Here is a 15,328-nt window from a genome sequence, read left to right on the forward strand (position 1 = left end):
TGATCTTTGTGATACCCCCTACCATGGAGCATGTAGGCCTATTGGTGGACTGTCCCATATATGTTTATGATGGAAGGCATTGTCATCATCTTAATATTTTGCAATCATAGAAAAGGTTATGGACTTTTAAGAAGCCATTAATATTTTTATATTTAACCAGTTTTTATCTACTGGTAGATTACCCCAGTTTTACCATTTTTCTCATCCTACTATGAAACCAAATGGTTTCAGTGCCAGGTCATCAAACCAAGCTTTCATAAAGCAGATCACAGGAAACTCCTAGTGGTCCTTAGCTCTACATCATGTAGGGGAGAATGATGAGGATATAACTTAATTCAATTGAACTAAAATATTTAGTCCATAAAGAGCATGTTTAGCTCAGTGGATTTAGATTTAGGGTTTTCACAAAGGATGAAGGGAACAAAAAGTTCTCTGAATATCCTTACCTTGGAATTGTTAATGCATTTTTATTCTTTATATTGTTACAGATAACTGAGTGCTGACTTAAGTCATTCCTGTTGCTGAAAAAAGATAAATGTTTGCAAAAATTTTATACTCCTCAACCCACTTTTGAGAGCTTGTAGGACTTCTGTAGCTTGGTTAGGTTTCTGTAGTATTACATGCAGACAGAACCGCAAATTTGCCTCATGTACTAAAACATACTTTTACATTGCATAACATCAACAGAAAAAATAGATGACAATGATTTTGTAACAGTGAGTAAAAGGAAATGGAACAAGTTTAAGGGTAGATGTAACATGAACACATTTATCTTTCACCAAATAAAATATGCATTTATATATTTGTGTGTATATGTATTAATAATGAGTTTCAGTTAAAAAACTGTGTAATGTTATTGCCTTAATGTGGCATAGCCTAGTGATCTACTCCTAACTTCTTGCCTTGCAAGAGGCCAAGAGGCTCCCAATTCAAACAGATATAAGCATACCTGTTAAAATTTCAAGGAATAAAACTTTTCATGAGTCTTAAAACGAAGCCAAAGCTTTCTATTTTAACAATATTCAAATTTCCAAGATGCTGTAATTGCAGTAATGCAAAGCCACAGAACCAGGGTTTTTAAATAGTGCATGTATGTTGTTTTTATATAAGTGACTTACCAAGCAGTTACTGTACATAGCTACTACCTTTCTACACGGCAGTCTAACGAAATTCAAATTTTCATGCTGGCGCTACCATCACTGGTGTAGGTGACAGGGTCCCGCCCACTTTCAGGACTGATAGGTACAACTCAGCATAGAGCTTCAATTCATTTTCTGTCGGCTCCCGATTAACGTCAGTACTGTAGTCTTGTGCAGTCGTTGCTTCATCTTTTTGGGTTTTTGTCCTGTATTTTTGGTGAAGTATTCTCTCTCATTTTTTTGTGGTGGCTTTTCCTATCCTTGTAATATTGTTTGTTAACTTTATTTCTAAAGATAGACAAATAGGCCTATGTCAGACTCAAGCTCTTCAAGCATTCGTTATTGCATTAAGGGGCATATAATTAGACGTTGAAGTGGCTTATGATTCGCACACTAAGTATGGCAAGTGTAGGGGGTAGGAATGTAGTAGAGCTTACATTCCTTTACCTTATGTGGTAGAAGATAGCTTTGTTTCTTCTCCTTTGATTCATGTTGTCTCTCCTATCCTTAGCCCTCCTACACATTTACCCCACACTCCTTTACCAGGTTCCCATGCTTCCGATCCCAACGCTGTTCCCAGCTTCGAAACATAATTCTTAGCCAATACTGTTTTGGAGTTAACTTCCCCTTTCAGGGATTTTGTGTTGAAATCAGTGCCAAGTGTCAGTGTTGCGCCCAGTGACAGTTTTGCGAGTGTTGAGGAGCTGGCTGTCCATTCCCTGGTGCTCCTAGGTGAAGGTCATTCTCCTGCTCCCCCGCACCGGGGAGAAGACATACCGGGGGTCCAACGGGGTTTACCCACGGGCAGTCGCCCTCTCCGTTGAGCCTGTTGCATGGTCCCCGGCTACGACAGAGTACCATTGGAAAGGCGTCTCGTTCAGTGCTTCTCGTCTGTCATCGGATTTGGCGAGGCATCGGCGGCATTGATCTTCCATCTCTCGGCCTCTGAAAAGACACTCCAATGTAGCAGACATCTTCCGTCCTCCTGTCAAGAGGTATAAGGAGGCTAGTGTTAGTCCTCAGCCCTCCTGCAGTTTTGTCTTTCGAATCACGAGCACCCATTTTCGTCTCAAAGCGACATGATTCTTCGAGTAAGCGGCTGTCACCATCTGCTAAGAACTCTCTAAGCTCGGAGCACCCCTCTCTTTCGACTTGCTTGGCGTCCGCTGCCTCAGTCTTCCGCACCTGACAGCTCGGCGCCAACGGTAGGGTGCTCGGCACCTCTTCCTTCTTCATCAGCTCAGGAAGATGCTGCTTTAGCCCCGATTAAGCATATGGGCTGTTAAAGAAGAAAACTGTCATTTCCAAGAGCAAGACACCTTATCCCATCTCTTCTGATGAGGATGAACGGGAAGAAGATACCTCTCCTTTGTATGCTTATTCGTCGTTGCTGAGACTCCTTCTGGCTAATTTTCCAGACTACTTGAAGCTTGCTGCTCATGATTCCCCAGCCTTGACATTTATAAGGAAACAGACTGCTAATATCATTTTCCTCCCCAAGCTAGTGCTTTCCTCTTCCTCAAGGAAAGTTCTTCAAGAAGTGGATGAGTGGCTGGCCATGAAGAGGGACCAAGGTAAAGCAACCATTGCCTTCCCTCCTTCCAAACTTCTCAAGAAAAAGTGTCGATTCTACGCCACTGGGGAAGCTCCTCCCAGGGAGTTTTTTCTGGTCTGGTTGACACCACACATCGATCTGCGTTCCCCACAGCCAAGATTTCCTTCTCTTCACCCAAACTGGACCATCTTTTCAAGAACCACCTGTGCAGGGTATTAAAAGTTTTTAGCTTCCTTGATTGCTTGGTGGGGACTTTAGCTAGAAAATTTGAGGATTGTCCAGTCTTAGCTGAAGATTTCTCTTCTGACTGGTTCGGAGTATTGTCTTGCACAGACAAGGCAGTCAGGGATGGTTCTTCGGAGCTCGCCTCCCTGTTTACGATGGGAATCTTGAAGAAGTGAGAGCTGTGGTACTCCTTTGCCACTAAAGGAGTCACTGCAGCACAGAAGTCAGCTCTCTTGTTCTCTCCATTAAACAGATCCCTTCTCTTCCCCCAAGCCACTATTAAGGATATCCTTTTGGACCTTCAGAAGAAAGCGGCAACTGATCTTCCGGCTCAACCTTCCAAGCAGCCTAAGGAAGCCCATGCAAGAGCAACCAAGTCGTCCTCTCCTCTACACCAGCCCTTTATGGGGGGAAAGTATAAACCTCAGTCTAGACCTTGGACCAATCTTTTATTCCAGCCGCTAAGAAATGAGAACACAGTCCTTCGCGCCCCAGTCGGAACCAGGCTACACCTCTTTTGGGAGGATTGCGGCCACAGAGGGTAAAACCATGGGTAGTCCAAAGTGTTGAGGGAAGGATTTTCCATCCCTTTCCAAGACAAACCTCCCTTATCCAAGTTGCCAATCAACTTGACTGCCTACTTGGCTGACGCCAACAAGCTTGCCGTCCTTTCTCAGAAGTAGAGTCCCTTCTTCACAAAGGGGCAATAAAGGAGGTTTGGATCTCAGCTCGGACTGTCTCTTCACATGGAAATGAACCGTTCTGTCATGTGCTCTCTCCATCAGGATGACTGGAGGGTCACCCTGGACATGCAGGATGCCCATTTTCATGTCCCCATCCATCTGGACTCGTTTGTCATGTCAAAGTTCTCCAGTTTCAAGGTTTGTTTTTCAGGTCAAAGTTCTCCAGTTTCGAGCCTTGTGCTTTGGTCTGTCCATTGCCCCACAAGTGTTCACTCGAATCCTTGCTCCTCTTGGGAAATGGCTTCACACTGTGACGTCGACTTTTGTCTATCTCGATGATTGGCCGCTCCGCTCTCCTTGGATTTGCTCACTGCTTCAGTAGGTTGAATCTACTGGGGACTTGGGCCTTAGTAGAACCGTTCATAAAGCTGGGCAGTGTTCACATGAGGCTCTTCAGTTTTACCTAAAAGCATGCTGGAGCAGGAAAACTCAATCGGACTTCTCCTTTTTCCCCATTTCATCAGAGATCAAGACGGACTTTCTATGGTGATTGTCCATAGCAAGACATTGAGAGAGGAAGTGTCTTTTACTGTTGCTCCCAGACCTAGAATTTCAGAGAGCTCTCCACATCAATGTGAAGGAACTAAAGGCCATTTGACTGGGTCTCCAGGCTTTTACTCCTTTAGTTTCTGGCAAAGTAGTAGCGATTTACGCAAACACCACCACGGCGTTGTCCGCACAAAGGGGGCGCCCACTCCTTCACTCTCTACGAGACGGCGAAAGACCTCCTTCTCTGGGCAGATCAGTACCAAGTGAAGATTGTCACTCGCTTAGAGCAGAGGAAAATTGTCCTTGCAGACAAATTGAATCGCTGCAATCAGGTGTTCCAGATGGAGTGGACTCGGGACTCCCTCATATACGACAATTTCTGGAAACCTTGAGGCAAACCAACTGTGGACCTTTTCGCAACATCGAGAAATCATCATATGCCTTTCTGTTGCTCCCCAGTCCCGGACCCTCTCGCATGGGTGAAGGATGCTGTGCTGTTGGATTGAACAGGCCAGGGTGTTCACCCCTTCCCACCTTTCAGATTAATCAGGGAGGTGATCAAGCTCTCCTTTCAGAAATTCTCAGTGACCCTGACCACTCCATTCTGGCCCAGGAAGGAATGGTGTCCGGATCTGCTGCATCTGTTAGTGGACTTCCCAAGACTTATGCCACAAAGACAGTCGCTGCTCGAACGGCCCCACTTCCTCAGGTTTCATCAAGGATTGTCCACTAGGCCCTGACATGCTTTAGACTGTCAGGAGCCACATCAGAGCGAAAAGGCTTTTTGAAGCAAGTTGCAGATCTGCTAGCAGGCTCTACTGATCCAAGTGGTCAGTTTTCAGAGGATGGTACCAACATCATAACATCTCATCATCTGAAACCTCTATAAGCCAGTTAGCTGACTTTTACCTTATCTAAGGACTGATAGGAAGTCATCTCCCTCTACCATCGAGGGGTATAGGTCAGTGCTTTCTTCAGTGTCTAAGCACAGGGGCCTGGATCCGTCATCCAACCAAGGCCTCAGCGACCTTATCAAATCGTTTGAAACATCCAAATTAGAAAAGCCTGGCTTTCTCTCCAGGAATTTGGATGTTGTTCCGAAGTGGCTCACAAGCTCAACTTTCGAACACCTCGGCTCTACCTTTTTTAAGAATCTCACTAGGGAGACTTTCTCATGGCATTAGCGACCGCCAAATGTGTTAGCGAGTGGCAGGCCTTCAACAAGAGAGAAGGCTTTTCAAATGGAGATGCTCTCTCTCTCTCTCTCTCTCTCTCTCTCTATCCTCTCTCTCAATCTCAAGCCATGGCCAAGCCATGGCCTCGTTCATTCATTATTAAGAGCTTAACGGACATCCTCGGGCCAGAGGAGGAAGAGAGACTTCTTTATCCTGTGAGAGCCTTGAAGCACTATCTTCAAAGGACAGAAGACAAGCTTTGGTGCTCAATGAAGAACCCTTCACGCCCTCTGTCAAAGAATGCACTTTCTTTCTTCCTTAGAAGTTCGATTACAGAAGCGCATTCTCAAGTTCAAGAAGATGTTTTATCATAAGGTCGAAGCTCATGAGGTTCGAGCTGTCAAAATGTGTCTGGCTTTTCAACATAACATGTCTCTCGTGAACATTCTACAATAAAAATTTTGGGAGTGTGGACTAGTTTTTTGCTTCACATTATCTTAAAGACGAAAACTGTCTTTGATAAGTTGTACTTTGCGTCCTTTATCCGTGGCTGGCATGGTGTTGTAAGGTTGTTGAGTTTAAGGGAAGCCTGGGGGTACAGTGTACCTGGAGTACCTGTGAGTTTTTAATGGTTAGGATGGTGGCTCTTATTTTTGGTTGTAGGTGACAGTGTTGTGTTTATTCTGGCCTATGCCCAGGGCAAGGCCGCTATTTTTGTCTTTGTCAGCCATCTGTGAACTTCCATGGCTGCCACACCCTCTACAGGTTAAGATGAGCGCCAATCAGAGGCAGTACCCGCCTGAAGCACCTCTCTTACCAGTTAAGGTACAACAGGCATTGACCCAGTGCTAGCAACCCCTCTAGTTCAAAATCATTATCTTTATTAATGTTTTGGATTAGAACATGTCCATGATTCCTACCTTCTCGCAATGTGGAAACAGCTATGTAATTGCTTGGTAAGCCACTTATATAAAAATGACAATTTTTTTTGATAAAATAGAGTTTTGTTTATACTTACCAAGCAATTACATAATCGGAGCCCGCCCTCCTCCCCTCAATGGACATTTGGGCATCAAACGAATAGAAGCTCTCTGCTGAGTTGTACCTATCAGTCCGAAAAGTGGGCAGGACCCTGTCACCTACACTAGCGATGGTAGCGCCACCTCGAAAATTTGAATTTTGTTAGACTGCCGTGTAGAAAGCTAGTAGCTGTTTAATTGCTTGTAATTTGTATAAAGCTTTATTTTACCATAAAAATGTCATTTTTCTTGAGAACAAGGGTGTAATGGGTAAGGTCCTAATATGGCAGTAAGTGGGTAAGACTTGTTTGTGCTGCTGGTTTTCAGTCTTTGCTGTATTGTTGTCTGTGCTCATATGTTCAGTGATACATTCCATCGTGACCAATAATGTTTGGACAAATTAAAAGTCTTGTGGGAAAAATTAGGGATGCATCAAATGATCACAGCTCACTCTATTACCCTATACAGTATTAGCCTATCATCTTTCAGCCTTAGTACAGCAGAATACCTTATAAATTTGCTTAGAATATAAAAACATAATTTTGCAAAAGCAAGTACTCTTCATAATCCATGTACAGTAAACCCCCATTTTGCGTTCTCATGGTTTGTGGACTCACGCATTTGCTGGTTTCTCTGTGGAACATATCTAGCCATCATTCGCGGAAAATTCGCCCATTCGCAGTATTTTTCACTGAGAAATATTCACTAATTACTGTATTTTCATATAATTTTCATGAATAAATGCACTTTTTGTGATAAAACTATTAAAATACCCAGGTATAAGCAATTTTACAGGGTTTTTCTTAGTTTAAGCTATCAAAATGGGCAGTTTTAAGTGTTTTTAGATGGGTTTTAATAATTTGCGGATTTGACCTATTCACGGGGGTGTGTGGGACGCATCCCCGCGAATACGGGGGGTTCACTGTACAGTCAAGGTGAAGTTATCAGTTTCATTGTCCCACCACAGCCCTACCCTTGGTGTTTGATGAGGCTCGAGTTTTTCATCATTGTCCAGAGTTGTTAATACTAATGACTGATGTGGTTGGGGAGGATTAGGGATTAGTGTGTTACAGTATGTAAATCAGGTATAGAAAGTGGCTCATGTCTTTACTGGCAATATCAGTAGTCTGCAGAACCTTTGGTAATTAGATTGGGCTAGCCTGACTGTCTTGATAGTGGCATCTTTTGCTTCATTGCTGTAAAGAAGTGTCAGGTTTGACTTCGAGTCCAGCAGCTCTTACGCACTAATTTGGCCCAAGAACTTTCTCCACACCACTTCACCCTTATTTTGTGCTTAGGAAGCATGCTCAAAATGTTCACAGCACTGAAAATTTGGATGATACTGCACATTGCATTAGTATTCATTCACTTTCTTGTGCGGTTGTTTGGGGTTGACGAAGATTTGCAAGATGCTCAGTATTTTACATAAGGAAATCAGAATAGTTTGACAGGTGACATTTTTGATCACTGGATGTAGACCCACTTCATACATGAGGTATAGCTTGTGGTGCTTGCATGTAAATTGAGTCCAGCAATGCATCTGAATCTTATTACTTAGTAAGCTCTCAGTTTTTAAAAGTTGCAAGTGCAGTGCACAATATTATATTAGCAAAGAATGTTAAAAGTAAAAATTCATGTAGCCTGCACAACCACAATGTTACTAGCCTCTCATGTTTGCCATTAACGGCAGGTGGTATATCTATGTTGGTAATTAATAGTGTGTGGATGAGCCATGTTTTAGGAAGCAGGGATGAGGATCATAAAAGATTAAAAGTATGTTTTGTAATTTACTTACTGCTCAGCTAGTGTAATTATTTTTTTTAGGAATGGAAAACTACTACTGTATTCCCTGTGAAGATATGAATGCATTTTCATAGATTCAAGTTCATTGCAGTACAATTTGGCATAAGTGTCCTAAAAGAAGCAATATGAAGATGAAAAGTGTCTTAGAATATTTTCCTTTGAAAGGAGTAAAAATGACAGCTGTTGGTGGTTGTTCCTTCCATGAAAGGTAACCGTTGTGGCATGGAAGATAGACTCCAGTGCAAATGAATGTTTATTATGAAGTACTCTACTAAATTTAGATTTTCAGAATATTTTATTAAAAAAAATTAAATAGAAATCATTATTTTAGTTTGGCATTTGATCTAAGTGGGCAACCACATAACACTTGGTAAAAAGATAATTATGCTAGTATTGTAGTTAAGAGGCCTCTCATTTGGGAACAGTGCCACACGTCTCATTCTTCATTTCTGGGTAAAACTAAAGTTCTTATCATAAATGCAAATACAGGTAGTGTGGTTGGCATATTTCTTTACTGTATACTTGCCATACTCTTGTGAATAATGTGAACTGTGCTAATGTTTTGCTTTCCAGCCCCGCTATAGTATTGTGAGCAATATGAATATGGTGTACCAGTTGCTTGCTTTGCAGCTGCCATTCAAGAATATCCTGCTAGGTAGTTTCTGGTGCTTGTATATAATAGCCATAAAGACCAGCTTGTTAAAGTAAGCTTCCACAGAAAGGAAAAAATAAGTTAACAAATGTATCCTATAAAAGCAGGGTTATAAGTAAAAGCTAAACTAATTTTGCATATGTCTTTTCTGTATTCTAACTGCTAGGAATGATGTTCCACAAATGAGTTTCTCTTTAATAGAATATAGATTCTGAGGATGCTTAAAGTAAGAAGGACTCAAGCAGTCTTATGATGCAGGCCACTAAAGATGCTAGTGGAAGAATCTTGTTGAAATAAAGCATGTGGGAGGTGGCAGTATCTTGTGGCTGTTGAATTGTAATTATCATTAAAAAAAAAAAAAAAATTCATTAAGTGCAGTCTTGTCTAAAAGGTAGAGAGCCTCAGAAGCTGCTGACCTTCAGACAAAATAGCATTATTCCAGGAATAGTAGGAAGAATACGCTGAAGCTTCATTTGTAAGCTTTGCAAACATTGCTTAGTTTTTTGTAGTATTGCGCCATGGCATCAGGTTCATTGTATACAATAAAGGTAATACTCCAACTGTTACTAAGCTGGCAATTTTGTTCATGAGACTTACCTGTCAGATATATATATAGCTGTATTCTCTGTTAGTCCGACAGAATTTCAAAACTTACGACACACGCAGTGGGAGATCAGGTGGTTAGTACCCATTCCCGCCGCTGGGAGGCGGGTATCAGGAACCATTCCCATTTTCTATTCAGATTTTCTCTGTCGCCGGTACTGTCAACACTTGTTTTCAGTACCTCCGTCTTGGATTTCGCTTAAACTTGGTTGTCACTTGAGTATTTGTTTGATTTTTGGTTTTTTGACTTGGACTTGTGGCTAGGCATACGCTATTGTGGTTTGTTTTGGATTTGGCTTTGTTTTTTCCTGGGATTAAGATGTCTGAATCTAGTTCTTCTAGTTATCGAGTTTGCCGTGTGCAAGACTGTAAGAGTGAGGCTACCGAAAATTTGGTAGATCCTCACACTGTATGCTCGGGTTGTAGAGGACATGTTTGTTTGTTGAATGACCGATGCAAGGAGTGTGAATCTTTGTCTGATGCTAGTTGGAGGACTTATGATTATGTTAGAAAGCTAGAGCGAGATAGGATCAGGAGGTCTTCCTCCAGAAGTGGTAGGAGTCAGGGTAGTGTGTTTTCACCTGTTAACCCTCCTGTAGACGTAGCTCTTCCTAACCCTGTGGTGTTGCCCCTAACCCTGGGGTTGTGTCTGCGGATGGTGATGCCTTGGCGATTATTATGTCTTCCATTCGTACCTTGGAAGCTAATATGCTCGCTCTTCAAAGTGCTGTGAAGTGCAGTGATAGTGTCCGTCCCCCTAGTGTTGTGGAGGGGCGTCAGATCGGCCGTATAACGCCTCTAGGTCTAGACCTCTGTCGGACTCCCAGGACTCAGGAGTGGGCAAGTCGAAAGCCGCAAGAGGGTTACGCGGACCCCCACCGATCTGGCGTCCCTTGGCATGTCCTGATGACGCTTCCCAGGCTGCCAAGGATCGTGCTCGGGCACGAATCCTTAAGCGATTGCTTCTCTTCCCCGATTCCTCCTCCCGCGCCGGGAATGGAAATCTCGGGATTTCGCCCTTTGAAGAGAAGCTTCAAAGAAGGGGGACGCTTCACGCCCCTTTTCTCGTGACGCTCCGCTCTTCTCCGGAGGATTTTGACGCCATCCCACCGCAGAAGAGGACCAGGACGTCATCGGACGATGACGCTTTTGAGCGCTCCGCTCGCTCCAGAAAGAAGGCTGTTGCTTCCCCTGTGAGAAGGAAGAAGGCGTCCCCTCGCCCCTCTTCTTCTCATAGGATCAGTCCTTCTCCTGAGGAGGAATCTTCTCCTACTCGTAAGCTGCTCCTAGGCATGCAGGAGCAATTGGCTTCGTTAATGGCCCAGAAGGAGACTGATGCGTGTCGTCGTCGGAAGGATTCCCGGCTGCCGATCAAGAGGTCTAAACCTTCCCCTTCTCCTTCTCCACGTTCGTCGTCGTCTCATGCTTACGCCCGCTAGAAGTCCTGTTGCTCAGCGCTTTACTGGTCTTGGCAGGGATCGCAATTTCCGCTTTCTGATGCGCTTCATGCTGCCAGGCTTGACGCCTCGTTTGACGACCCTCTTGTTTCTCGTCATGACGCTTCTCATGCTGCTAAGCGTGACGCTTCTCATGCTGCTCGGCAGGACGCCTCCCTTGCTGCTCGACATGACGCCTCCCTTGCTGCTCGTCATGACGCCTCCCTGGCTGCTCGACAGGACGCCTCCCCTTGCAGTTCGCCAAGACGCCTCCCTTGCTGCTCGGCACGACGCCTCTCTTGCTGCGAGGCATGACGCTCCCTCGCTGCTCGCTCTCACGAGGACTCTCGCCGGATCGTTCGTCAAGAAGCTCGCCGATTTCGTCAGGACGCTTCGCCGAGACTCTCATTTTGACTCTTCTGCTCGAGACTTTCGCGACCCCTCTCGGACTTCTTCCAAGCAGAAGTCCCTTTTGCATGTTGGTCTGCAAGGACTTCGTCCTCCCGGTTCTTCTCCTGCCCCTTCAGTTGCTCCTGTGGAAGAAGGAGAGCTTTCTTGCGCTTCAGATCCTGCAGTTGAGGATCAGTCCTCTTCTTCTTCAGCTTCTGCAGACTACCAAGTCTTAACTAGGCTGCTGAAAGACTTGTTTGGGGACAAGTTTCAACCCTCTGCTCCTCGCCCTCCCCCCTCGCAGCTAACCTCGTCTAAGTCACAAAAGTCTTCTGGTTTTGTGAAGATGGCGACGTCTCTCTCTACGAAGAGGGCCTTTAACAAGGTTCAGGAGTGGATGGACTCCAGGAAGGCTCAGTGCAAGACTTCTTTCGCCCTGCCTCCATCAAGATTGAGTGGAAAAGCAGGAATTTGGTACGAGACAGGAGAGGAGGTTGGTTGGAGAGTTCCTTCCTCTTCCCAAGGGATTTTGCCAGCCTTGTGGATGCTCCCAGAAGGTCTCTCCAGAAGGTGTCCTGGTCTTTATCTGAGACCGATCACCATCTGAAAGGCCTATTCAGGTCTTTAGAAGTTTTTAACTTTTGGACTGGTGCCTGGGAGTCCTGGACTTGCAGGCTCGTGAGCCCTGACTCCATTAGCCTGGGAGATTTGTTTAGTGTCCTATCCTGTATGGACAAGGCGGTTAGGGATGGCTCAAGAACTGGCTGCCCATTTCTGTACAGGGCTTTTAAAGAAGAGAGCCATTTACTGCAACTTCACGAAGTCGGTCGGTCTCTCCTACTCAGAAGGCAGAATTGTTGTTCGCTCCGCTTTCTAGCCATCTTTTTCCCCAACCCTTAGTCAAGGATATGGCCTCCACATTGCAAGAGAAGGCTACTCAGGACCTCCTGGCCCAGTCTTCTAGACGTCCTGCAGCCCCTTCGACTTCTTCCCTTGGGCAGGCTTCCAAGATTCAGAAGCCCTTTCGTGGAGGACCCTCCTCTAGATCGTCCTTTCGAGGAAGAGGTCCCTCAAGAGGTAGAGCCCCTTCTAAGACCAGGGGCAAGAAATGACTCCGTAGACCTTCAGACACCGGTAGGAGCCAGGCTCCTTTCTTTTGCAAGAGCCTGGAGAGAGAGAGGGACGGACAGCTGGTCCCTCCAAGTCATCGAAAAGGGATACAAGATCCCATTCCTCGTATTGCCTCCATTAAGTACGATTCCCATAGATCTGTCGCCATCCTATCATCAGGAGAAACAGCAGATTCTCTTTCGACCTGCTCGAGCAAATGCTCGAAGAGAAGAGAGCTGTGGAGCAAGTCTCGGATTTACAATCCCCGGGCTTTTACAACAGGCTGTTTCTGGTTCCGAAGCAGTCAGGGGGATGGAGACCAGTTCTGGACGTCAGCAAGTTGAACCATTTCGTTCTGAAGGAAAAGTTCGTAATGGAGACGTCCCAGTCGGTCATGGGAGCCCTAAGACCAGGCGACTGGATGGTTTCTCTCGATCTCCAGGACGCCTATTTTCACGTCCCTATACATCCTCTATCGAGGAAATACCTGAGATTTGTCCTGCGGGGACAGGTATTCCAGTTCAGGGCCCTTTGCTTCGGGCTCAGCACAGCTCCTATGGTCTTCACGATCTTAATGAGGAATGTTGCGAGATGGCTTCGCCTTGGAGGAATAAGAGTCTCTCTTTATTTGGACGATTGGCTCATTCGAGCCTCGTCAATGACAAGGTGTCTGGAGGATCTCCACACGACTTTGACCTTGACGAAGTCCCTGGGACTTCTGGTGAATTTTGAAAAGTCCCATCTGACCCGACTCAGTCCATCGTTTATCTGGGGATTCAGATGGATTCAGTGGCTTTTCGAGCATTTCCGTCTCAAGAAAGACAACTTCAGTGTTTAGAAAAAGTTTCAGCCTTCCTGAGGAAAGAAACATGCTCGGTGAGGGAATGGATGAGTCTGCTGGGGACCATTTCATCACTGGAGAAGTTTGTTTCCCTGGGAGACTGCACCTCAGACCGCTTCAATTCTTCCTTGCAGAGAACTGGCACGACAAGGAGAATCTGGAAGCTTCTCTGAGTATCTCGCCAAAGGTAAAGAATCACCTTCGGTGGTGGCTCGATCCATCGAAGTTGGCAGAAGGCCTTTCTCTCAAACTTCAGAACCCCGACCTAGTGTTGTTTTCACGCGTCCATTTCGGGGTGGGGAGCAACACTGGGGAGGGAAGAAGTGTCGGGCACCTGGAGAGGGGAACAGGTGTCCTGGCACATAAACCTCAAAGAATTGGGGCGATTCAGTTGGCCCTTCTTTTCTTTGAGGGGCGAGTCACGAACCGAGTTGTCCAGATCAACTCGGACAACACCACGGCCCTTTCATACCTCAAGAAACAGGGAGGAACTCACTCTCGGTCCCTGTTCGCCTTAGCAAAGGACATCCTTCTGTGGGCTCAGGCCCGAAATATTACGATCCTCACGAGGTTTGTTGCAGGCGTGAGAGAACGTCCGTGCGGATCTTCTAAGTCGGCAGCGACAACTGCTCCCGACCGAATGGATCCTACACCAAGAGGTGTGTCAAGGACTGTGGAAGCTTTGGGGACGTCCCTTGGTAGATCTCTTCGCAACCTCCAAGACGAAGAGACTTCTCTTTACTGCTCCCCTGTTCTCGACCCAGGAGCTCTCTCAGTGGACGCTCTTCTTTGGGATTGGTCGGGATGGACGTGTATGCCTTTCCCCGCACAAGATCATCGGAGAAGTCATCAGAAAGTTTGCGTCGTCGGAAGGGACGAGGATGACGTTGATCGCCCCATTTTGGCCTTCGAGGAATGGTTCACAGAGGTCATGTCCTTCCTAGTAGACTTTCCGAGATCTCTGCCCATGAGAGTCGATCTACTCAGACAACCCCACTTCGAGAGGTACCACAAAAACCTCCCGCTCTGTGTCTGACTGCATTCAGACTATCGAGAAGCTGGCCAGAGCGAGAGGTTTTTCTAGACCAGTGGCGAAAGCTATTGCCAGAGCGAGAAGACTCTCTTCCAGCAATTTGTACCAATCAAGTGGACCGTCTTTAGGAGATGGTGAAGAAAGAAGGGCATTTCCTCCACCACGACCTCTGTGAGCCAGATAGCAGACTTCCTCTTATTTCTGAGGAGTGATGTGAAACTTGCAGTCTCGACTATCAAGGGGTATAGAAGTATGCTATCATCTGTTTTTAGGCATAGAGACTTGGATCTGTCTAACAACAGAGACCTTCACGATCTATTCAGATCCTTGAAACCTCGAAGGTGCCTTCGCCAAGGACTCCTTCTTGGAATTTGGATGTTGTGCTACGGTTCCTAATGTCCAGTTCGTTTGAACCTCTTCGTTCTCGTCATTGAGGAACATTACTAGGAAGACTATTTTTCTAACCGCTCTAGCAACTGCAAAGAGGGTTAGTGAACTGCAAGCCTTTAGTAGACATATAGGCTTTAAAGGGCATAACGCGGTTTGTTCTTTAAGCCCTTCCTTTAGCGAAAAATGAAAGCCCGTCTAACCCTTGGCCCAAGAGCTTGAAATCAAGGGTATGGCTGAAATCCTAATTCAAGAGCCAGAGAGTCCTTTGCCCTGTTAGGGCTCTCAAAGTCTACTTAGACAAGACGAAGGAAAGTCGAGGTCCCTCAGATAGTTTATGGTGTTCCGTAAAGAGACCGGACTTACCTATGTCAAAGAATGCTCTGGCTTTCTTTCTGAGGGATACGATTAAAGAAGCCCATTCATGCTGTCAAGACACTGATTTTAAACTTCTGAAAGTCAATGCTCACGAGGTGAGGGCGGTTTGCGACTTCAGTGGCTTTTCAGAAGAATATGTCACTCAGTAACATTCTGGGTGCCACATTTTGGCGAGACAACTCTGTGTTCGCCTCACACTACCTGAGAGATGTGAAGACGACATATGAGAACTGCTTCTCGCTAGGACCATATGTTTCGCAGATACTTTCCTGGGGCAGGGGATGACACTCATCCTATCCTATAGAAAATGGTTGGATAGTGTTTTTATGGTTGTTGGGTCGACTGCCTGT

At 45.5% G+C, this 15,328-nt stretch overlaps 1 protein-coding gene across 18 annotated transcripts in view; it reads left to right on the forward strand.

Moving 5' to 3' along the window:
• Nucleotides 1–15,328, forward strand: part of shi (dynamin-1 shibire) — a 367,093-nt gene that overhangs the window by 6,877 nt on the left and 344,888 nt on the right. The window lies entirely within an intron of this gene.

The sequence above is a fragment of the Macrobrachium rosenbergii genome, chromosome 10 (assembly GCF_040412425.1).
Source record: "Macrobrachium rosenbergii isolate ZJJX-2024 chromosome 10, ASM4041242v1, whole genome shotgun sequence".
In the NCBI taxonomy this organism is placed as follows: domain Eukaryota; kingdom Metazoa; phylum Arthropoda; class Malacostraca; order Decapoda; family Palaemonidae; genus Macrobrachium; species Macrobrachium rosenbergii.